Raw genomic sequence first — 25,863 nt, forward strand, 5'->3', positions numbered from 1 at the left:
GTTCCACAGCGGCGCGAAGCCATCGAATCACACCACCCGGAAGTGCCACTGGCTCACCAGGATCGCCAAGGGAGACAGCCTCCTGCCACCCCCAACTGCTGGGCAGCCGCCTCCGCCTCCGCCCTAGCAGCCGACAGTCAGGCCAGTCGGCGCGATACAAGACGAGTACCTTGAAGAGCACGGAGCCTACGTGGTGTTCACCAGTGTGGCTGATGATCGACGCAGCAGGCGGCTGCAGCGACAAGAGGTGAACGCAGTAACCTCAGAGACGCCAGAGTTCATGCACTCGTCAGAGAGGCCCATCAGCTGGAGCAGGGCTGACCACCCAGAAGTGATGCCGAGTCTGGGCTCCTACGCCTTGGTCCTGGACGCCACCTTTGCCATGGACAAATGGGCCGCATGATTCTCGCGAGTTCTGATAGATGGGGGCAGTAGCATCAACATATTGTACAAGGACACCATGGAGAAGTTAGGAATCAAGCAGAGACAGCTTCAGAACAGCCGGACTGTGTTCCACGGCATTGTTCCTGGGCTTTCCTGTTCACCAATCGGCAAGATCCTGATTGACGTCCTCTTTGGGGACAAAGATCACTTCCGAAGAGAGTCTGTTTGGTTTGAGGTGGTGGACCTTTGGAGCCCATACCATGCGCTACTTGGCCGGCCCGCCTTGGCCAAGTTAATGGCGGTCCCCCACTACGCCTACCTTAAGATGAAGATGCCCAGTTCCAGGGGAATTTTGACTGTGGCCGGCGACTACCGAAAGTCGTCCGCTTGCGTGGCCGAGAGCAGTCGGGTGGCCGAGTCCCTGGTGATTGCGGCCGGGAAGCGACTCCTTGAGCGAACTGTGGCGATGGCTGGCAAGCAGCCGGAGATATTGCCCGACCCGAAGGAGTCAGAAGCCGAAGGTTCGTTCAAGCTGGCCAAAGAGACAAAGAAGATACCCTTGGATCCGGAGCACCCAGAGAGGTACGCCGTCGTAGGTGCAAACCTCGACAGCAAATAGGAAGGCGAGCTCATCGATTTCCTCCGTGAGAATCGGGACATCTTCGCATGGTCTCCCAAAGACATGCAAGGTGTGCCGACGGATTTCGCCGAGCACAAGTTACACGTCCGATCTGATGCAAAGCCGGTCAGGAAGCCCCTGCGCCGCTTATCAGAAGAGAAGAGAAGAGTTGTCGGAGAAGAGATAGCCCGACTCCTAGCAGCCGGCTTCATTATGGAAGTTTTCTTCCCGGAGTGGCTGGCAAATCCGGTCCTGGTTCTAAAGAAGAACAAGCAATGGAGAATGTGTATTGACTACACGAGCCTCAACAAGGCCTGCCCCAAGGTACGTTTGCTCTGCCAAGAATTGATCAAGTGATAGACTCCACAGCCGGATGCGAGCTATTGAGTTTCTTGGATGCGTACTCAGGATATCACCAGATCAAGCTGAACCCGGCTGTTAGATTAAATACCTCCTTCATCACGCCGTTTGGAGCATTCTGCTACCTCACCATGATGTTCGGCTTGAGGAATGCCGGCGCCACCTTTCAGCGTTGCATGCAGAAGTGCCTCCTCAAGCAGCTCGGCAGGAACGCCCACGTTTATGTGGACGACGTGGTGGTGAAGATGGAAAAGCGAGGAACATTGCTGGAAGACCTCAAGGAGACCTTTGAGAACCTGCGCCGGTTCCAGATCAAGCTCAACCCCGAGAAGTGTGTCTTCGGAGTACTAGCTGGCCAGCTGCTAGGTTTCCTGGTCTCTGAACGCGGCATAGAATGCAACCCAGTAAAAATCAAGGCCATCGAGAGAATGGAGGTACCTAGCCGACTGTTGGATGTGCAGAAGTTCACCAGCTGCTTGGCGTCCATCAGTCGATTCATTAGTCGGCTGGGCGATAAAGCTCTCCCCATATACCAACTCATGAAGAATACCACTTTTTTCGAGTGGAACCATAAGGCGGACGAAGCTTTCCACCAGTTGAAGAAGATGCTGACTACTCCACCCGTCCTGGCGGCTCCGACTCCCAAGGAACCTATGCTCCTGTACATCGCCGCCACCAGCCGAGTAGTCAGCACAGTCATTGTAGTAGAGCGCAAGGAGGAAGGCAAGGCGCTACCTGTCCAGAGACCAGTATATTACCTGAGCGAGGTACTGTCGACCTCCCAGCAGAACTACCCCCACTACCATAAGATGTGCTATGGCGTGCACTTTGCTGCCAAGAAATTGAAGCCTTACTTTCAAGAACATCCAATTAGGGTGGTCTGCACGGCTCCACTTGCCGAGATCATCGGTAGCCGAGATGCCTCTGGTCGAGTGGCCAAGTGGGCCATAGAGATGGCTCCTTACACCATCTACTACCAGCCCCGCACCGCTATCAAATCACAAGCACTGGCCGACTTGCTCGTCGACTGGGCCGAGACCCAGTACCTGCCTCCAGCGCCTGACTCCACCCATTGGCGGATGCACTTCGACGGCTCCAAGATGCACACCGGCTGGGAGCCGGCGTCGTCCTCACCTCTCCCAAAGGTGACAAGCTCAAATATGCACTGCAAATCCATTTTGCCGCCTCCAACAACGTGGCCGAGTACGAGGCGCTCATTCACGGGCTCCGGCTTGCCAAAGAACTTGGCATCCGCCGGATCTTGTGTTATGGCGACTCGGACTTAGTGGTCCAGCAGTCGTCTACTAACTGGGACGCAAAAGACGCAAACATGGTGAGCTACCGTTTCCTCGTGCAGCAACTCAGCGGGTATTTCGAAGGGTGCGAGTAACTCCATGTGCCAAGAAACGACAACGACCAAGCAGACGCCTTGGCACGAATCGGCTCTACCCGCCAAGCAATACCATCTGGCGTCGCCCTTCAACGCCTCCTCAAGCCGTCTGTCAAGCCTCCACCAGAATCAGACTCCATCTTTGTGTCGGCTGCTCCCGAAGACGGCGGACCCGACTCCAGAGTTTCGGCAGTCGGAACGGGGACTTTGGCGGGCGACTCCAAAGCTGCCACGGTCGAGCCCGACCAAGGGACTGCGGTGACGAACTCGAAGATTCTAGAACTCGGCCCAAGGACCGAGCCAGTCGGCCTGGGGACTTCATTAGCCCAGCAAGCAGTTGTTGACTCCAGCCCGCCGCCTCCTAGCCTAGCCGCCCTCGTCAAGTGGGTGGAAGTAAAGCCAATTAAGAAACTGAACGGTCCGACTGCCGTGACCTTCATCACCGATATCACAATTCGGTACGGCATACCACACAGCATCATCACCGACAACGGCACAAATTTTGCCAAAGGCACTAGGCCCGTTTTGGCGCAACACAGGGCATCCGGCTGGACCTAGCATCCGTCGCCCACCCGCAGTCAAACGGCCAAGTGGAGCGAGAAAATGGCCTCATCCTGTCCGGCATCAAGCCTCAGTTGATCAAGCCTGTGGAAGTCTAGGCTGGCTGCTGGCTCGACGAGCTGCCAGCCGTCCTCTAGAGTCTGCGCACGACTCCAAACAAGTCAACCGGCTTCACGCCCTTCTTCCTCGTCTATGGTGCCGAAGCCGTCATCCCAACGGACATAGGGTTCGAGTCCCCACGAGTCACCCTGTACACCAAGGAGAAAGCAGAAGAAGCACGACAAGACGGCGGTGATCTGCTGGAAGAGGGCCGGCTGTTGGCACTCAGCCGGTCCAGCATCTACCAGCAGAGCCTGCGCCGATACCACAATAGGAAGGTCAGGCCAAGATCTTTCCAAGAAGGCGACCTTGTACTCCGGCTGATCCAGCGAACAGCCGGCCAGCACAAGCTGTCACCGCCTTGGGAAGGCCCTTTCATCATCAGCAAAGTACTAGGCAATGACTCCTACTACCTGATCGACGCTCAGAAGCCCCGAGCATGCAAGAGGGACGACTCCGGGAAGGAGACAGAACGGCCATGGAACGCAAATCTTCTCCGAAGATTTTACAGTTGATGCAGTATGTAGCATGCTACCTTTTGTATTAAAGTACCAAGACTTCGGGGCCCCCGAGACGAGCTCGGGGACTGCCCTCTTTTGTCTGTATGATAAAATTATGCCTACAAGTATGTTACTCTTTATCATGCCGCTTGGCACCAGGCTCGACAAGTCGGCCCGGGGACTTGCCGCCTTGCATTATGAAATGCTTCCTGCAGTCGGACAAGTAGTGTGTAAATGCTTAAGCCGTCTCCTGCCAGAAGCCGCAGCTCGCAGAGCGACTATATGGTGGGCAGCAGTAAGGTAGAATGGGCATTCGCATGAAAAATGGCTAAGGACCCAAAGCATAAAACATAACTCAAGACGGCTTCCAGCCTTTCGCGCAAACCGATTCTCGGATAGTCCGATTATCGTTTTCTATCCAACTTGCTCAAACAATCTTGAAATCGGCTAAGTACTTGCTTTCCCAAAGTAGCCTAGCACTTGATCCAGCAACAGTCTGCAGAGCGGCTGTCCGATTGGCAAGGCAGGCAACTAGGGGAAAGCGGCAAAGGAAAACAGCCAAAAGAACAATGAGCAAGAAAGGATAGATATATAAATTCACATAACATAGGCCCTTGGCCGAATTGTCAAGCAAAGGTTCAAAATACACCCCGCGGGTGGAATTGTGCGAATTAACAAGTTCTTCAAAAGACTACTGAAGCAGATAAAACAAAAGACACAGCGGCAGCTTAGGAGGCGGCAGACGGAGTCGGGGGGTCGGAGGAGGCGCCAGCGTCAGTCGTCGGGGCGGTCGGCCGGCTAGTCTCGGCCTGATCGCCTCCGGCAGCAGTCGGATCGGTCGCACACGGCTCGTTGCTGGAGGCGCGGTCGGGCTGAGGCTGGCTGTCTGCTCCGTCTTTTGGTGCCTCCGCCTCGCCCTCATCCTCCGCCTCGTCCTCCTCCTCGATGCTGGAGACGATCACCTCCGCCGAGTCTTCGCCGAAGTCTGGGTTCATCCCAAACCACTCCGGCGGGACCTCCTCGCCGTCTTTAGACTGCTCAGGGACGAAGATGCTCGTGTCGCTGTACTCCGCGATCGCCGCAGCACGCTTGACGAGGGCGTCTTCCGCAGCCGCTAGCTCCGGCTGGGCCTCCGACCGAAGCGTGGCCAACCGGTCTAGATCGAGCCCCGGGTACCACACCTTGACAAACTCCAAGGCTGGCGCGCTCCAGCCCGGGCCGAAGAGCCCTTCCAGGCCTCGAGGCGACCAGCCGCGACCTCCAACCAGTTGGCCGTCAGGCTGGGGGTGCGCGGAGCCTGCATATCCGGCCAAAGGGCGGAGATCGCCTGGGCGCCGACGCGCTGAAGCCGCCGCAGCATCCGGTGAGCCAGCCGGAGGCGAACCTCGATACTCAAGATGTGCTCATCAAGAGTTCGTGGGGCATCGGCGGCGATCTTTGCGCCCTCCGCCCTCCGACTTGCACGATCGGCCTCGATGGCTTGGATAGCAGCCTGAGACTGCCCAGGGATGAAGTCTGCAAAAGACACGAAGAAACAAAAAAGCGAGTCAAAAACCAGGAGTCGGCACGACCTAAGTCGGCAGCTCAAAGAAAGAAAACAAAGAGACTCACCATCAATGATGTCTTCGATCTCGTGGAAGCCGGAGGATAGCAACGCCTCCTTGTCAGACCAGGAAGAGCGCTCGCTCACGAACTCGGCCAGGAGGGCGGCCTCCGTCTCCTTCGCCTCCCTCTACAACTTCGCGAGAAGCCCCTTCTACTCTGCCAACTGAGTGGTCAGCAGATCGCGCTCCGTGGCGAGCTTGCTGCACTCCTCCCCTTTGGCGAGCAGGGCGGAGTTGGCTTCGCTCAGCTGCTGTTGAAGAACAGTGTTGGCCCCTGAAGGAAAGAAAGAAAGACAGCAGTCATCAGTAAACTAGGTCGCCGGGGATATCCGGCCCGACTGCTCAGCAGTCGCCCCGAATCTCGGGGACTACAGCCCGCGGGTGCGCTAGCGCGCCCCCGCAGAGAAGAGAAAAAGGAGAAGGACTTACTCCGGCTCTCCGCCAAGTCGGCGGTCCGCTTGCCCAACTCTTCAACATTACGGTTGAAGGCGGTGGCGCGGAGGTTGTGGTAGTCATGCAACAAGCATTTCAGACAAAGTTAGTACCCAGAAGTTCATCAAATTGGAGTTCCGGGCCGCCTGCTCAGCAGCCGACCCGAAACTCGGGGACTACACCCAGTGGGTGCGCTGGCGCGCCCCCACAGAGAGGAACAAAAAAAACAAAGGCCCAAAGAAAAGACATACCCGGACGGCCGCCCGCGATGCTAGGAATGCCTTGGTGCAGCTCTGGAGGGCGTCGCCCTCAGCGCGGAGCTTCGCCTGGATGTCCAGGAGCGCCCGGTTCAGCGGCTCTGTGCCGCCTCCCCGCACCCACCCAACAGGTGCGGCGCTCGTCGCCTCGGCGTCTGGGGCCGCCGAGCTGGCAGTGCCGGCTTCCAGGGGGCGGGGTGCCGAAGTCGCCTTCTCCAGACGACGGCGCGTTGGTGAGCCGACCTGGAGGAGTAGCCTCGCCACGGCCTCTTCTTCGGTCAGCGGCACCAGAGGGTCCGCTGGCTGCTCGCCTTGCACGCCTTTAGACGGCGGCTGAGGCGGTGGCAGAACGTTCGCGCCCGGAGTAGAGGGCTCGCCGCCTTCCCTCTCCTCGACGAGGTTCTCCCCGCCGGCTCCTCCAGTCTACCCCGTGAACTCCGGCGGCGGCGACGTAGAGTTCAGCGGGGTAACAAGCAAGGCCGCCTGGCGGCGTGCGGCTTCCTCAGCCTGCTGCTTCGCCGTGGCAGCGGCTTCGGCCTCCGCTAGTTTTTTCTTGGCGGAGGCCTCCGCCCTGTCGGCCTCCGCCTTCTCCAGGCGGAGGGCTTCTTCTTCATTGCGCTTCTCCTGCACATTCCGCTCCGTCGCCTCCCGGAGGTCGGTAGCGGAGTCTATCCGCCGAGTGGTGGTGAGCGTCTCCGCTGACCCCATGACGGAGGCGGCGGCGACCCGCTCAAGAGAGAGGGGAGCCCTGAAGAAAGAAGGGCGAGCAGAGACTCAGACAAAACACGAAGAAAGAATAAACTTTGAAGTCAGAATACTTACGCAGAGACCAACGACGGCTTCTTCACTTCCTTACGGAAGCGGATGGCCTTCGCGGCTGCCTCGTCCCGCCGGGTCGCCACAGCCGAGCCCTTGGGCTTCTTCGGCCGGCTGCCGAACAAAGTCGGCGCAGCCCGGCGATTCTTCCCACCGCCTGGAGCGCCTTACGCGGCAGAAGAGCCCGCGCCCGGCTGGCTGGCTCCTGGCCGATGGCGAGGGGCGACTTTGTTCCTCCTCCTCCCTCGGTGTCGTTATCAGACTAGTCGGCAAAGGTAGCCGAGGGCCTGAAGTCGCCTGTGGTCCCTCCTCCTCCCTCGGCGTCGTCTTCCAGAGCCGCCGCCCCTAGATCGGGGTCGTCGACGTCGCTCTCCGCCCGATCGGCGGCGAACTCACTGGTCGACCCGAGGTGCCGGCTGGTGGGTGAAGAAGGGGATTCTAACCAAAAAGCAGACTGATTAGAACAAGACTCGGCAAGAAGAAGACAATCTAAAGAAAAGAAAGGTGACTCACCACGGGCGGGGGATTGGCGCGGGAGTATGGCTCCTTGCCGAATCGCCAGTCCTCCGGGAGTCTGCTATCCGAGAGGTAGTTCACCATCAGGGCCACCTCTTCGTGAGGCATGTCCTTGGTGCACATCCGACTCGGGTCGCAGCCCCCGCTCATCTGGCATATCAGGTGAGGGCGGCCTTGGAGTGGGAGAACTCGGCACGAGACGAAGGTGGCCAGTAGGTCCGGGCCAGTCAGACCCTCCGACTGCGTCAACACTCGGAGTCGCGTGATGGCGCCGGCTCCCGCAAGCGTCAGCGACCTGGCCCGGTACGACCAGTTGGGCAGTCTGCCAGCCGGAGGGCCGGCTTCAAAAGCCGGCAGATTGACCCAGTCGCCCCTCGTGGCGACGTTCCTGATGTAGAAGTAGGACCGCTTCCACATCTTCACCGACTTCAGCAGCGAGATGGAGGGGAAGTGGTTGTCGGCTCCTGTCCTTCGCACGGCAATGAAGGCGCCACACTGAGCCGGCACGCCCGCGGCCTGGGTGCCGAGCTTGGAGAAGAAGAACTCCCTCCAGAGCTCTAAGGTGGGGAGGACTCCAAGGAAGCCCTCGCACAGAGCCACGAAGGCGGACAGCAGCACCACTGTGTTGGGGTGAGGTGGTGCGGCTGGAGTCCGTAAAACTCCATGAACGACCGGAAGAAGCTGCCCGCCGGCAGCCCCAGCCCGCACAGGCAATGCGAGCGGAAGATGACCCGCTCGCCCTCCTGCGGGGCGGGGGAAATCTCCCCCTCCGGTGCAAGGCGCACCTGCACGCGATCCTCGCCGGGAAGCCGACAGGTCTGGCCGAGGAACTCGATATGGTCTTCATGGACCTCGGAGCCGTCCCAGGTGCCAGAGCGCACTGGGGGAGGCGCGGCAGCGGAGGAAGAGCTCATCGCAAAGCTATCGTCGCGGCGTTCGCCGGAGCTTGGGCGTGTGGCGACGCGAAGAAGAGAAGAGGAAGCAGGAGAGCGAGGAGTTGCGAGGAGGAAGAAAGCGAGGGGTAGTGGGAAGGACGAGCGCGCGTGCCCCCCTCTTCCCCCTACTTATAGCCCTATGGGCTGCGAAGCCGAGGGGGCGGGCGTGGGGATTTACTGCGCCCGCAACCTGAGAAGGCGATCTCACTGCATAATGTGAAAGTGCCCGTCTGGTCGAAGTAAGAAATAACATTAGATACTGGTCAAACAGCAGACCCGAGCATATGGAGGACAAGTGGAAGGTGAATTCCTGGTTTGAGAGGTTCCTCCGTCTGCCTCGGCTCCAAGGCGGCTACCAAGCCCATAAGCAAGCAGTTTGTTAATGATACTTAATGCAAAAGAGATCGGCTCTAGGATGATATATTTGGTTATAATAACACATTCCTTAGGTTAGAAGCATATTCAATCGACTACTTACTAAAATGAAATAAGAACCCTCTTTGGGAGAAGTTCTCATTGTGATTAGAATGACCAGCACGAAAGCAATGATCTTCTAGGTCTGGCTCATAAATAGGCCTTGGCTCCACGGAAAGTCCTTCTTAAGCATGTGATGGAGCTCAAAAACGGCGTTTGTCCGTGTGGGTAACTGATGACCATTCGGTCTATTGATAGGACAGTCGATTAGGATGGAAGATAGTATGAAGCCAAACAATAAAGAGTCTTCACTTAGTGAAGTCAATCAGATCATACAGGCATGCAATGACTTCACAAAGTCAAACTGTAAAGTAAAGGGAAGTGAAGGATAGAACCAGTAGCTTGATGAAGACAAGGATTTGGTAGACCAGTTCCAGTTGTTCTGACAATTGTACGTCTGGTTAGGGAGGCGGAGATTCAACTCAGAAGACCGCATCTTCACCTTATTCCCCTTGAGCCAAGGACACACAGTCCTCGCCAATCACTCTGTTAAGTCTTCAAGGTAGACTTCCAAACCTTCACAGACTTCGTTAACCGGCTATCCACAATGACTCTTGGATGCTCAGAATGCGACGCCTAACCGGCTGGAGGATTCACAGTCATCAAGTGTAACAAGTCTTCAGGTCACGCAGACAGAAAGACTTCAGTGATGCCTAACACTCTTTGGCTGTGGGTGTTTTAGGCTTTGTCCTCGCAAGGATCTCTCTCAAATTCTTCGGAGCTGGGTTGCTCTCAAACAACAAAAGCCGTGCACTAACTCTGAGCAGCCACCAATTTATGGTGTAGGGGGTGGGCAATTTATAGCCAGGAGGCAACCCAACCTGATTGTCCGAAATGATCCTGGGTCACCAAGGAACTGACATGTGTCCAATGGTCAGATTTCAAACGCACGCGGTAGCTTGACTTGGGCTACAAGTTAAGCTAACTCATCCAGCTCTGGATAAGATTTTCTCTCACTGTCCGCTCGAAGACATAGGATTTGGTTGAGCATCACATCAGTCACTCTAACCTTGTTCACTTGGACCCACTTAACAGTAAAGTGGTTCCTATGACTCAATAAAGAAGAAAAGGAAACTACAAAACAACTATGTCTTCATACTCCATAGCCTTCATGTGATTCCTTCTCATGTCATACTCTTCAATGTGAATCTCTACGCAGACCACCATTGTCTTCAATGTCTTCACACATTTTTAGGGGTCGTCTCTAGCAGGTAAACCGAATCAATGAGGGACTACTTCATGTGTTATCCTACAATTCTCACAAACACATTAGTCCCTCAACCAGGTTTCTCGTCAATAATCCAAAACCAACTAGGGGTGGCACTAGATGCACTTACAATCTCCCCCTTTTTGGTGATTGATGACAAACTGGTTGAAGTTTTCAATGGGGATAAAAGTATGTGAAAGTTGAGAATTATGGCATTGTCTTTGTAAGTAAGAAAAGGCTCCCCTTGAAGATGTGCATATAAGTAGTTTGCTTTTGAATGCAAATGCACATGGCAGGTTTTACTCTATGGAGAACCTCTTCAACTTATGAAGACAATTCGTCATGCACATAAAGATATAACGAAGATAATGACATGCATAATGAAAAATGGGCGTCTGTGGAATGACTTCATGCGGAATTTATCATCGCATCACAGAGTAGTAGAAAAAGTAGCAGATGACCATCGAGTTTAAGTGTTACAACCCAAAGAACCAAATGTATCAAAAGACGAGAGTTTTAAACACTTGGCAAAACTAGTGGAACCACCCATTAGGACCCGCTTGAACACTATCAACTCATATGCTTCTCCCCCTTTTGTGAGTAATGGCCAAAAATGTTGGAAGCCATAGAGTATCTACTCGTTCCCATCAGGAGTAGATGTGGGTGCAGGGTCGACATTGGAGTTCGGTGGTGCAGAAGGGCCTGGTGCAGTGTCGAGCTGCAGTGAAGCCATGGTTGGTGAAGTGGCGTCGTCTTGTTCATCGACGACTCTCGCAACAATAGTTGCAGCTGAAGATGAATACTCAGAGTTTTCTATGGAAGGAGTCTGATGCCAGCTTGCATTCTATGGAGGCCTGGAATCAAATGTGTAGCCCTCTGCGAAGCCATCTTCGTGAAGATCTTCTTCAGGGCATAGGAGTGTGAGACTCTTCCAAGACCGTCGACAGGCTTCGTGGGCCACGAATGAGTTCTTGGTGGCCAAGTTTCTGATGTGATTGACGTCCACCAAGATACTATGCATCTGACGCTTAAGCCAGTCGTGATGCTTATCCTGCTTCTGATGTAAGGCAACAAGAAGCTCTCGGTCATTGAGAACACGAGAACGCTTCTGAGGCCTTTGGGCAATCGTACTATCAGTGGCTTCGGTGTTTGAAAGATGGGGCACATGCATATTGCCAGCCAGATGATAAGCAGGGGTAGCAGCATTAGGAACATGAATCCCTTCTATGGGTGCGTGAAGCTTTGATGATCAACATTTTGAAGATATGGCGGCTCCTTGGCAGGCTCTGGGTAGATGGCTTCAATAGACAGATGAACCTCAGGTAGAAATACTAGATGGTTGCGCGCCAAGGGCTGATAGTCAATAGAGGAGTGGAGCTTGATCAGACGCATCACCCATGGAGCATAAAACGTCAGGCCAAACAGATCAATCCCACATGCAGCAACTTGTTTGATGAAGAAATCCTGGGTGTTGAATCTGCTTCCATTGACGATGTAAAACACCAAAGTCTTCATGGCTCCTTCAAGTTTGGCTATAGAGTATGCCTCAGAATGTGATAGACTGTGTGGGGCAAGTACTCGAGGTCCTTAACAAAGAATTTCTTGGGATATTCAGCATCTTGAGGCAATGGCTTCATCATGCTGAGCATGTGACTCATATTTGGTTCAAGCCGCTGAAAGATACTCTACAGTTCATTATTGTGAAGCTGACAACCAGGCTCATACAAGTCACCTGGAGTGGGCAGGGAATTGAGCTCAATAATGTCTTGACCGTTGGCTTCATGGTGCACATCGCCTGACATCCACTCAAGGAGCCATGTCTTCGGATCCCTGTTGTAGCCACGAATTTGAATAGTGGCATAGAACTGCAGCAAGAGCTCTTCATTTCAGTGCTCCTTGACAGTGATGAACTGTAGAAGACCAACCTCCCTGAAGAAATCGAGGGCTTCTTCCAAACAGGGCAGCCCAGCAATGGCTTCAAAATCAAGACGCATGTGTTGAAAGATTCGCTCTTGATTGTATAGGATGCATTAGTAGTAGCTACGCTACTGATAGCTCCAGAAGCAATCAGAAGAGATCTTGGGCTTCAAGTATGGATTCTTGGAACTATCAAAGAAAATATTGTGTGCCCTGAAGCAGTTCACGCTGAACGATCCTGGGGAGGTTGCAACACCTGAAAGCCTTGGAAGCCTGGGCTTTGGCTTCTGAACTTGTGGCCTCTGCTCCACATGATAGTCATATTGAGGTCCTGGAGCAGTGGGAGGCACCATGACGGGCCATTTCACAGTGACCAGCTTTCCATGATCAAATGCCTGTTCAATTGTGTGAGGCCTTCGAGACGGAACAATGGCTTCAGCATGCACAGTGGCTTCAGGTTGAACTTGAGCTTCAGGCAGTACATTAGCTTCAGATTCCACATTGGCTTCAGACGCTAAATTATCTTCAGGCGCCACATTGTCGTCAGGCGCCACATTGTCGTCACGCACCACATGGTCTTCAGCCATGACAGTGTCATTGGCTTCAGCATCAGTGTTTGTGGTCGCCTCAGTAGTTTCAACCTCTGTCTGTTTAATGATAGGAGGGTCGGGCACAAACTCATTCTCCCCAAGAATGACTAGTTCAGTAGGAGGGGGTGTAGCAATTCTTTCTTCTTCTTCTCTTGTTTCTTGATTTTCATTGGCTGATGCAGCCAGAATTTCTTCAACACTTTTTTCTTCAGACTCGGAGACATTCACAGTTGGGGTGGTTTCAGGAAACACTTGACGTGCTACTGAGCTATGTTGCACTTCCCCTTCTGGAATGCTCCACATGGTGACCTATGGCCTGGGGCCTTTGCAAAGCCTGTGGAAAGCGGGCGACGCCTGTGGAGATGGAGTGTTCTGTACCATCTAGCTATCATCCTCAAGCACCGGAGTGGTGACTTGAGGTGTTGGAGTTCTGGGTGTGTCTTGAAGAATGGGGTTGTATTCTTGAGGGAGATCTGCCCATGAATCATCCTGAACAATTGGCGTCAAAGGACGACCAATGCTGATGAGTTCGATGTTCGTATGAACAGGCGATGATACCAGCTGATGCTCGAGTTGAGGAAGGACTTCATCATCTTCAACATTGCATTCACGACCAATGTCTTCAGCTATGATGGGGTCAACAGTTGGAACTTCTTCATCTTCAGGAGCCTCTGGGAAGCAGGCTCGTGAATCACAACTTTAGGCTCTTGGTTGGTGGAGGCCGGACGGACAACAGAAATTGGCTCAACCACAAGGGGCTCAGAAGCCATAGCATGCTCTTTCTTTGAAGACTTCTTCAATTTCTTCCTTGGTGGTGCATCATCAGAAGAATTCTTATGCTTGTGATTCTTGGCTTCGGCTTCAGCAGCCCTTCCCTTCTTCAGTTCTGAAGCTGCTGAGGGGACCTTAGGCTTCGAGCCTGTCATGCTGGCAGGGAAGACAATACTAGGTTCTTCCTGCGTTGCTGTTGGGGATCGTAGCAGAAATTTAAAATTTTCTACGCATCACCAAGATCAATCTATGGGGTAATCTAGCAATGAGGGGAAGGGGAGTGCATCTACATACCCTTGTAGATCGCTAAGCGGAAGCGTTACAAGAACGCGGATGAAGGAGTCATACTCGTAGCGATTCAGATCGCGGTTGATTCTGATCTAAGCGCCGAACAATGGCGCCTCCGCGTTCAACACACGTGCAGCCCGGTGACGTGTCCTACGCCTTGATCCAGCAAGGGGGGAAGGAGAGGTTGGGGAAGAATCCTTCCAGCAGTAGCACGATGGCGTGGTGGTGGTGGAGGAGCGCGAGACTCCAGCAGGGCTTCGCCAAGCACTACGAGAGACGAGGAGGGAGAGGGGTAGGGCTGCGCCAACAGGGGAAGAACTTCATGTGTTGGGCTGCCCTTTTGCCTCCACTATATATAGGGGGAGAGGGAGGGCTGCGCCCCCACCTAGGGTTTCCACCCTAGGGGTGGCGGCAGCCCCAATCCCCATCTGGGGTGGCGGCCAAGTGGGGGGGAGAAGGAGGCGCACCCGGCATGGGCCTTAGGGCCCATCTGCCCTTAGGGTTTGCCCCCTCTTCTCTCTAGGCGCATGGGCCTTGGTGGGGAGGCGCCCTAGCCCACCTAGGGGCTAGTCCCTTCTCACACTTGGCCCATGTATGCCTCCGGGGCCCGTGGCCCCTCCCGGTGGACCCCCGGACCCCTCCGGTGGTCCCGGTACACTACCGGTGATGCCAGGAACACTTCCAGTGGCCAAAACCATACTTCCTATATATCAATCTTTACCTCCGGACCATTCCGGAACTCCTCATGACGTCCGGGATCTCATCCGGGACTCCGAACACCATTCGGTAACTGCGTACATACTTTCCCTATAACCCTAGTGTCATCGAACCTTAAGTGTGTAGACCCTACGGGTTCGGGAGTCATGCAGACATGGCCGAGACAACTCTCCGGTCAATAACCAACAGCAGGATCTGGATACCCATGTTGGCTCCCACATGCTCCACGATGATCTCATCGGATGAACCACGATGTCAAGGATTCAATCAATCCCGTATACAATTCCCTTTGTCTATCGGTACGATACTTGCCCGAGATTCGATCGTCGGTATCCCCATACATTATTCAATCTCGTTACCGGCAAGTCTCTTTACTCGTTCCGTAACACATCATCTCGTGATCAACTCCTTGGTCACATTGTGCACATTATGATGATGTCCTACCGAGTGGGCCTAGAGATACCTCTCCGTTACACGGAGTGACAAATCCCAGTCTTGATTCGTGCCAACCCAACAGACACTTTTGGAGATACCCATAGTGCACCTTTATAGCCAACCATTTACGTTGTGACGTTTAGCACACCCAAAGCACTCCTACGGTATCCGGGAGTTGCACAATCTCATGGTCTAGGGAAATGATACTTGACATTAGAAAAGCTTTAGCATACGAACTACACGATCTTGTGCTAGGCTTAGGATTGGGTCTTGTCCATCACATCATTCTCCTAATGATGTGATCACGTTATCAACGGCATCCAATGCCCATGGTCAGGAAACCGTAACCATCCATTGATCAACGAGCTAGTCAATTAGAGGCTTACTAGGAACATGGTGTTGTCTATGTATCCACACATGTATCTGAGTTTCCTATCAATACAATTCTAGCATGGATAATAAACGATTATCATGAACAATGAAATATAATATAATAACTAATTTATTATTGCATCTAGGGCATATTTCCAACAGTCTCCCACTTGCACTAGAGTCAATAATCTAGTTCACATCACCATGTGATTAACACTCATAGGTCACATCGCCATGTGACCAACATCCAAAGAGTTTACTAGACTCAATAATCTAGTTCACATCACTATGTGATTAACACTCAGTGAGTTTTGGGTTTGATCATGTTATGCTTGTGAGAGAGGTTGTAGTCAACGGGTCTGCCATATTTAGATCCCTAGGTATTTCGCAAAACTTTATGTCATATCATAGATGCTACTACCACATTCCACTTGGAGCTATTCCAAATTGTTGCTCCATTATGCGTATTCGGTATCTCTACTCAGAGCTATCCGGATAGGTGTTAAGCTTGCATGGACGTAACTCTTTACGTCAAACTCTTTATCACCTCCATAACCGAGAAACATTTCCTTATTCCTCTAAGGATAATTTTGACCGCTATCTAGTGATCCACTCCTAGATCACCTTTGTACCCTCTTGCCAGACATGTGGCAAGGCACACATCAGGTGCGCTACTCAGCATGGCATACCGTATAGAGCCTATGACAAAAGCATAGGGGACGACCTTCATCCTTCCTCTTTCTTCTGCCGTGGTCAAGCTTTGAGTCTTACTCAACTTCACACCTTACAACTCAGGTAAGAACCCCTTCTTTGACTGATCTATTTTGAACTCCTTCAAAAACATGTCAAGGTGTGCGTTCTTTGAAAGTACCATCAGGCGTCTTGATCTATCTCTATAGATCTTGATGCCCAATATGTAAGCAGCTTTGTCCAGGTCTTCCTTTGAAAAACACTCTTCAAACAACCATTTATGCTTTCAGAAATTCTACATTATTTCGGATCAACAATATGTCATCCACATATACTTATCAGAAATGTTGAAGTGCTCCCACTCACTTTCTTGCAAATACAAGTTTCTAGCAAACATTGTATCAACCTAAAAGCTTTAATCACTCCATCAAAGCATATATTCCGATTCCGAGATGCTTGCTCTAGTCCATAGAAGGATTGCTGGAGCCAGCACACCTTTTAGCATCCTTAGGATCGAGAAAACCTTTTATTGTATCACATACAACTTTTTCTTACGAAAACTTGTTTTGACATCCATCTGTCAGATTTCATAATCAAAAAATACAGCTAATGCTAACATGATTTTGACGGACATAAGCATCACTACGGGTGAGAAATTCTCATCGTAGTCAACTCCTTGAACTTGTGAAAAGACTCTTTCCCATAAGTCGAGCTTCATAGACGGTAACATTACCGCCCACGTCCGTCTTCTTCTTAAAGATCCATTTATCTCAATGGCTTACCGATCATCGGGCAAGTCCACCAAAGTCCATACTTTGTTCTGATACATGGATCCTGTCTCGGATTTTATGGCTTCTACCCATTTGTCGGAATACGGGCCCACCATTGCTTCTCCATAGTTCGTAGGTTCATTGTTGTCCAACAACATGATATTTAAGACAGGATTATCGTACCACTCAGGAGTAGTACATATCCTTGTCGACCTACGAGGTTCGATAGCAACTTGATCATAAGCTTCATGATCACTATCATTAACTTCCTATTCAACAGACGTAGGCGCCACAGAAAACATCTTTCTGTGTTGCATCACTTTCTGGTTGAAATAAAGGTTCGACAACCTCATCAAGTTCCATCTTCCTCCCACTCAATTCTTTCAAGAGAAACTCCTTATCAAGAAAGGACCCGTTATTAGAGACAAAGAATTTGCCCTCGGACCTGAGATAGAAGGTATACCCAACTGTCACTGTCGGTGTCAAAACCGGCGGATCTCGGGTAGGGGGTCCCGAACTGTGCGTCTAGGCCGGATGGTAACAGGAGACAAGGGACACGAAGTTTTACCCAGGTTCGGGCCCTCTCGATGGAGGTAAAACCCTACGTCATGCTTGATTAATATTGATGATATGGGTAGTACAAGACTAGATCTACCACGAGATCGAGGAGGCTAAACCCTAGAAGCTAGCCTATGGTATGATTGTAGATGTGTATGTCGTCCTACGGACTAAAACCCTCTGGTTTATATAGACACCAGAGGGGGTTAGGGTTACACAAAGTCGGTTACAATGGTAGGAGATCTTCATATCCGCATCGCCAAGCTTGCCTTCCACGCCAAGGAAAGTCCCTTCCGGACATGGGACAGAGTGTATCTTCATAGTCCAGGAGACCGGCTGAAGGTATAGTCTGGCTATCCGAACACCCCCTAATCCAGGACTCCCTCAGTAGCCCCTGAACCAGGCTTCAATGATGACGAGTCCGGCGCGCAGATTGTCTTCGGCATTGCAAGGCGGGTTCCTCCTCCAAGTACTTCATAGAAGATTGTTAACACAAAGATAGTGTCCGGCTTTGCAAAATAAGTTTCCACAAATTTCCATAGAGAGAATAATATTTACACCAATCTAATCTGCTGACGTATTCCGTAGCGTGTCACACCACGGCCAAGCCTTTATTCGAGTCGTTTCATTATCCCACCTCAGCGCGTCATGCGAGGCGGTTTCCTTGGCACGTCTTGTTAAAGCAGAGATCGTGTCCCCTTATCCCAGGATTCTCATCAATACGGGCGTGGGTAACCCAACCACGCCATCGATTACGGTGCTTGGAGATAAGCGAGTTTTACCAGGCTGGTGGGGACATGTAGTTCCGTCCACCCATATAAGGGGATAAAGATCCACCTTTTCACCTACGCCTTCTTCCTCCTTTGCCTATCCATTCTTGCGCACTCAAGCTCTAGCGCCCAAGTCCGCACTCCCCACCTCGACCTTCTCCAGCCTTGTCTGGAGCGGGAGGCAAGTGGATGGTCTCCTCCATCATGGAGGGACATATCAAAAAGTTGAGGAAGGCTGGATACCTGTATAACGACATCGCGTACCAGCTCCCCGAAAAGGGGCAGCTCATCCCCACCACTAGGCCCCATGAGAGGGTGGTGTTCCTCACCCATTTCCTCCGTGGACTGGGCTTCCCTCTCCACCCATTTGTCCGGGGGCTCATGTTCTACTACGGCCTGGATTTCCATGATCTGGTCCCAAACATCGTCCTCAACATCTCGGCATTTATCGTCGTGTGCGAGGCCTTCCTCCGCATCCGCCCCAATTTCGGCCTATGGCTCAAGACTTTCAACGTCAAGCCGAAGGTGGTGCGCGGCAACCAGGCGGAGTGCGGAGGCACCATGGTGGGCAAGATGGCCAACGTCCTATGGCTTGAGGGCTCCTTTGTGGAGACCCTGAAGGGGTGGCAATCGGGGTGGTTTTACATCACCGAGCCACGCGACACCGAATGGGTTGCACCCCCTGAGTTTCGATCCGGAACCCCTATGCGGCTCACCTCCTGGAAGGATACGGGCCTGTCGTGGGGTAAGAAGGGAAAGCTGACCGGACTCCAAACATGCGTCCAAACCCTGGTGGACAAGAAACTCAAACTTGTCAATGTAGTCCAAGTTATGCTCATTCGCTTGATCCTCCCGTGTCAACAACGGGCTTTCAACCTGTGGGAGTTCGACCCCGCGCGGCACCAAACTCTAAGCAGGCTCTTCGACACGACGTACGAAGATGCTTGGAAGGTGCTTTTCAATGGCGCCGAGGCTCCCGCATCCGCCACCGAGGATCGCGGATTCAGTGCGCAGCATCATGCTCTCGCGGTAAGCTATTTTTTCCTTTTACAGGGTATCAGTTTTTCATAGTTTGACTCCAGGCGGGATCTAAACTCCCTTACCTTTGACAGGATTGGCAGGTGACATCCGGACAGATCAACTGTCCGGCTCCTTTGCCCGAAGGCCCAGCGGACGCTCGCTTGGCGAAGCTGCTGGTTCCGGCACCCTATGTGATGCCGGAGAAGAAGGCCGCAAAAAAGGCCGCGGGGACTCGAAAGAGTGCCCGGCGCCAGGAGGTGTCGGATCGATCATCCGACGGTTCCGACGCGCATTCCTCCCGTGAAGACGAGGAGGAAGAAGAAGAGACCTCTCCCCCTCTAGCGGGAAGAGAGAAGAAAAGGAAGGCAGCCCTCTCGGGGGAGGCCGGAGGGTCCAAGAAGGGGAAAACCCTTCCTGCGGACTACTCCACAGACGCCGACGGCGGCGGAGAGGAGTGGCAGCCCAGGGCCAAGCCCCTGGCAAAATTCTAAGTATCCGGATACCAGAGTAATTCATAGTATTCGTTTATTGCACAGCTTTCCCTTACGTCGAATATGTTTATGCAGCCCACCCAAAGACCGGCTTGACGCGTCGTCGAGCGGCTCACTAGACTCGTCGGATGTGAACTCGCTTCCAACGGCTTCCTCCCCCCGCCCTACGGACGACACCGAAGTGTTGTCCCAACAGGTTCCAAGCCGGGAGGAGGTGGTCCTGGAGGCGCCGCAAGGCGACCTCCCGGACTCCAGGAGTAAAGGGGATGAAACCCCCTGGGGCTCCAAGTCCGGCTCTAGGCCGGACACCGCTCCGGAACCTTTAAAGGTTCCAGAGTCCGGTGCGGGACCTCCTTCGAAGAGGAGCAAGTCCACCGTGCTGGCAGCCCCCGTCCAACCGGAGGCGCCGGACAATATGTTGGAGGCGCTCCAAGGCGCCTCCATCGACGAGGAGCACCACACTATTATGAGTGCGGTGGTCCAGAAGGTTCAGTCTGCCAAGAGCGGGCTGACTGAAGCTTGTACTAGCCTTTTGACAGGCTTTGAGGTAAGTAAAGAATGTGTAAATAATAGTACCGCATAGACAGTAGCCCCTGATGCTCTGTTTGGCGTTCGGGAAGAAAAGCCGAATAGAGGATCAAACAGAATTCGCAGGAGTCTAACAAAAATGAGTCAATATGCATATGCAGGCTTCCCTGCTTGTGTCCGCCGCACTGACTGCGGAAGTGGACACGCTAAAGCAGAACCTCGAGCGGTCCGAGCAAGAGCTCGAGCGTGCCAAGAAGCAGCTCGAGGACAATGAAGGTAAGAAATACCTTGTTTTTAAATATATATAAAAAGGTGCAATTGTGAAGAATGACAGGATTATCGTGGCTATTTTAGGGGCCACGTCTGAAGTGGTGACCCTTAAGCAAGTGCTGGTCGAGGCCGAGAAGAGAGCGGCCTCGGAGCGCATCGAGCGGGAGAAATATGAGGCCGAGGTTGGCAAGGTGCGGCAAGAGCTCTAGGCTCTCATGGAAAAACATGAGAGTTTGGAGCTTGACTCGAAGACGCAAGCGTTCGAGCTTGCGGTGGCTATTGAAAATGACAAATCTGCCAAGGCCGAATCCCAAAAGACCCTCCAGGAGTTGGATGAGGTGAAGAAGATAGCAGCGGGTAAGGCCTTCTTTATGCAAAGCAAACACATAAACGTGAGTTACTTGTTACTTACCCGAATCCGAAGCTCTCCAGGAGCGTTCACAGATCTTCCCCGGAGTGTGTCCGATGCTGCCGCATTCTATCGAGCCGAGGAGGGAAGCTCGACGGAGAAGGTGTTCTGGTCTCAGTACGCTGAGGCCGGACACCCCGTGCCCCTGAGCGACCAGCTGAAGCAACTGGTCGAGCTTCACAAGGTGGCCGAACAGGCCATGAAGGGCCTCATTGTTCGGTTGTGGCCTGGAGGGGCTCTGCCTAGGAGCTATTTCGGGCTGGTGCGGCGGCTAGAGGAGGCCTCTCCAAGGCTCGAAGTCATCAAGCGCTCCGTCTGCATTGAGGGTGCCTGTAGGGCCCTTGCCCGTGCTAAGGTGCACTGGGGCAAGCTGGATGCTGAGAAGCTTGTGAAGGACGGGCCACCGCCGGGGAAAGAGCATCGCAAGCCCGAGAATTACTATAAGGATGTTCTGAAGGGTGCCTGCCTTGTGGCAGATGAATGTTCTAGGGATGTAATTTTTGAGTGAAACTTGCTCGTTTTGTCCTGTGCGCTGAAAACTTGTTTATACGCGCTAAGCAATGCTGCTGGAATTTAAAATATTACCTTCTGTGCGGCTGTTTTGAAAGTGCGTTATATCGACTAGAGGGGGGGTGAATAGGTGATTTTTATGAAAGTCTTCAGAACACGGGAGTCTTGAAGACAAACGATAAAATTAAACCTATTACCATGCAGCGGAAGGTAGGCTATACTAGGAAAACCATAGTCAAGTATTCAATGAAGTGAAAGCACAAAGACTAATAGCAGCTAGGTAGTAAGGATCAGGTAGGAAGATTTTGTGAAGCCAAACAGAACACGCAGTCACTCAGTGAAGACAAATGATAGAGCAAACATACAATGACTTCACAAGGAGTAACAGTAAGTAAAGTGAAGTGAAGATGAAACCAGTGACTCGTTGAAGACAATGATTTGTTGGACCAGTTCCAGTTGCTGTGACAACTGTACGTCTGGTTGGAGCGGCTAGGTATTTAAACCTTAGGACACACAGTCCCGGACACCCAGTCCTGAACACGCAGCTCAGGACACCCAGTCCTCACCGTATTCTCCTTGAGCTAAGGTCACATAGACCTCGCCCAATCACTCTGGTAAGTCTTCAAGGTAGACTCCCAAACCTTCACAGACTTCGTTCACCGGCAATCCACAATGTCTCTTGGATGCTCAGAACGCGACGCCTAACCGGCTGGAGGATGCACAGTCCTCAAGTGTAATAAGTCTTCAGATCACACAGACAAGAAGACTTAAGTGATGCCCAATTCTCTCTAGCTCTGTTGGTTAGGGCTTTATCCTCGTAGGGAATTCTCTCTCAAAGGCTTCGAGGTGGGTTGCTCTCAAACGACGAAAGCCGTACTTTCAATCTGAGCAGCCAACCATTTATGGTTGTAGGGGGTGGGCTATTTATAGCCACTTGGCAACCCGACCTGATTTGTCCGAAATGACCCTGGGTCACTAAGGAACTGACACGTGTCCCAACGGTCAGATTTCAAACTCACACGGCAACTTTACTTGGGCTACAAGCAAAGCTGACTTGTCCAACCCTGGACAAGATTCGCTCTCATAGTCTTCACTCGAAGACATAGGTTTTTGGTTTAGGCATCACTTCAGTCATTCTGACTGGTTCTCTTGGACCCCACTTAACAGTACGGTGGTTCCTATGACTCAACACAAAAGAAAAAGAACTACGAAAGATCTAAGTCTTCGAGCTCCATAGGCTTCATATCGTGTCTTCTCTTGTCATAGTCTTCAATGTGAATATCTTCATATACCACCTTTGACTTCAATGTCTTCATAAAGTTTTAGGGGTCATCTCTGGTAGTAAAACCGAATCAATGAGGGACTTCTACCTGTGTTATCCTGCAATTCTCACAAACACATTAGTCCCTCAACTAGGTTTGTCGTCAATACTACAAAACCAACTAGGGGTGGCACTAGATGCACTTACAATCTCCCCCTTTTTGGTGATTGATGACAAACTAGTTGAAGTTTTCAACGGGGAATATAATCTGGGAAATTGTAAAGAATAAGGAATTGTCTTCATAAGTTGCAAGGGCTCCCCCTGAAGATGTGCATATGAGTTAATTTGCTTTTGGAATGCAAATGCACACGGAAGGTTGTACTTGTGGAGATCCACTTCAACTTATGATGACAATCCACTATGCATGTGAAAGTATATGAAGATAATGACATGCATAATGGAAAATGGACATCTGTAGAATGAGCTAAGTGTGGAATTTATCGTCGCGCATGCGGAATTTATCTTCGCAAAACAAGGTGGCAAATAAGTAGCAGACGACCATCTAGTTTAAGTGTTACAACTCATAAGAACCAAATGTAGCAAAAACGAGAGTTGTAAGCACGAAGCAAAATATAAAGCACCTGCCCATATGGACCCGCTTGAAGACTATCAATATCATATGCTTCTCCCCCTTTTGTCAGTAATGACCAAAAAGGTTTGAAGACATAGAGCCTCTACTCGTTCCCATGAGGAGTAGGTGAAGTAGCAGGGTTGTTGGTGTTGTTTGGCGGTGCAGAAGAGCTTGGAGGTGTTGAAGGAGATGGCGATGAAGTAGCATCGTCTTCTTCCTCAATAATTCTGGCAGTCACTGTGGCAGCAGAGGAAGAGAACTCAAAGTCTTCAAGGGATGGAGTTCCTAGCAGCACAGCCCTTTGAGGAGGTGTGGAGTCAAACTTGAATCTCTCAGTGAAGCCATCCTCTTGAAGATCACCTTCAGAACACATCATCGAGAGCCCTTTCCATGTGCAGCGACAGGTTTCATGGGCAACGAAAGTATTCTTGGTGGCAAGATTTCGAGTGCGATTAACATCCACCAAGAGGCTTTTCATCTGACGCTTCAGCCAGCCATGATGCCTATCCCGTTTCTGATGTAGAGCCACAAGAAGCTCTCGGTCGTTGAGAACACGAGTGCGCTTCTTGGGTCTTGGAGCAGTGGCACTATCAGTGGCTTCAGTTGAAGCAGGGTGTGGTGCACGTGTAGTGCCAGCCAAAGGATACACCCGAGAAACTGCTTCAACGCCTTCAACGTTCTGAGTAAAACTCTGATGTTCTGCATTCTGAAGACTTAGAGGTTGCTTGGCAGGCTCAGAATATATGGCTTCAGTAGACATGTCCACGTCAGGCAAGAAGATCCGATGGTTGCAGACTGAGGGCTGATACGAGATGGCAGAGTGTAGCTTGATCAGCCGCATGACCCAAGGGGCGTAGAACTTCAAACCAAACAGATCAATGCCTGATGCAGCAAGTTGGCGTATGAAGAAGTCCTGTGCATTGAAGCATTTGCCATGAAGTATATAGAAGACCAAAGTCTTCATTGCACCCTGAAGCTTGGAATTTGGAGAGTGCCCTTTGATAGGCCAGAGAGTTCGCCTGATGATGTGATAGATGGTTCTGGGCAGGTACTCAAGGTCTTCAACGAAGAACTCTGTGGGATAAGCAGCATCTTTGGGCAATGGCTTCATCATGCTGAGCATTTGACTCATATTAGGTTCTGGCCGCTGAAAGATGCTCTCAATAGCTTCAGCATGCAGCTGACAGCCTTGCTCGAAGAGATCGCCAGGAGTGGGCAAGCCAGTGAGCTCAATGATGTCAAATGCATTGGCTTCGTGATGAACGTTGCCAGTCATCCACTCCAGGACCCAAGTCTTCGGATCTCTGCTGTACCCTTTGATGTGAAGTGTGGCATAGAATTGTAGCAGGAGCTCTTCATTCCAATGCTCTTCATCAGTAACAAACGGCAGCAGACCCACTTTCTTGAAGCAATCCAACGCTTCTTCTAGACAGGGCAAACCAGCTATAGCTTCAACATCAAGGCGCTTGTGTGGGAAGATGCGACCTTGGTTGTAAATAATGCAAGAGTAATAGCTTCGCTGAGGATAGCTCCAGAACCGATCAGATGATATCCTTTCCCTTGAGTAGGGGTTCCTGGAGCTATTGAAGAACGTGTTGTCTGCCCTGAAGCCATTGATGTTTAAGGAGCCAGGTGCTGATGCGGGACCTGGAAACCTTGGCAGTCTTGGGGTTGGCTTCTGGACCTGAGGCATGTGCTCAACATGATAGTTGAATTGGGGACCGGCAGCAGACTCAGGAACAGAAGTGGCGGGATCAGTGGCTTCGTTGTCTTCTGAAGCTTTTGCTGGGGAGGGCTCCACATTAGCTTCATTGGTGGTTATGGCAGCCTCAAGATTTTCATCCTCCACTTGACTAGCTGGAGGGTCGGTCACAGGCACGTTCTCCTGGAGAACTGCTTCTTGGTGGAACAAGGGAGTGGGATCTTGTGGTACTTCTTCTTCTGCGGCTGATGCAGCCGGAATGTCTTCAGCAGAGACTTGAGGCCTTGGACCTTTGCGAAGCCTGCGGAACGCAGACGACGCCTGTGGAGTTGGAGTGGGCTAGGCCTCATAGTCTTCTTCCTCTTGTGGGCGATCCACCCATGAAGCATCCTGTGCAATTGGTGTCAGTGGACGACCAATGCTGATGAGTTTGCTGTTTTCAAACTGAGGAAGGACTGCATCATCTTCTACATTGTCATGATGACCAATGTCTTCAGCAGCGATGGGATCAGCTGCTGGAATGTCTTCAGCTTCAGGAGCCTCTGTGGAAGCAGGCTCATGAACTGTCAGTTGACGTTCTGCGTCAGGATGAACCATAGAAATGGGTTCAACTATCAAGGGCTCTGTGGGAGCAGCCCGAGCTTTCTTGGTCTTTCTCTTTTTCTTGGTGGGGGCAGTAGGAGAGGCTTCAGAGTGTTTCCTCTTCCTGGCTTCAGCCTCAGCAGTTCTTGTCTTCTTGAGCTCTGAAGCTGTTGACCGGCTCTTTGGCTTCGAGCCAGTCATTCTTGTTGGGAAGACGATCGGAACTGCTTCTTTCCTTGGTGCATCAGATTCAGCCGTAGCAGGCTTCTTCTTCTTCTTTGCAGCCATCCTGGGGTCAATGCCAGGACGCCCAAGTGCTTTGCGCTTCTCAGCCTCATTATAGGCTTGCACACATCTGTCAGCCAGAGTCTTCATGCGCTCACGCGAACCCTGAGCTTCTGCATGCTTCTTTACAAAGGCTTCCTTG

This window comes from Triticum urartu, chromosome 3A, assembly GCF_056163025.1.
Source record: "Triticum urartu cultivar PI428250 chromosome 3A, HENAU_Tu73, whole genome shotgun sequence".
Taxonomy (NCBI): domain Eukaryota; kingdom Viridiplantae; phylum Streptophyta; class Magnoliopsida; order Poales; family Poaceae; genus Triticum; species Triticum urartu.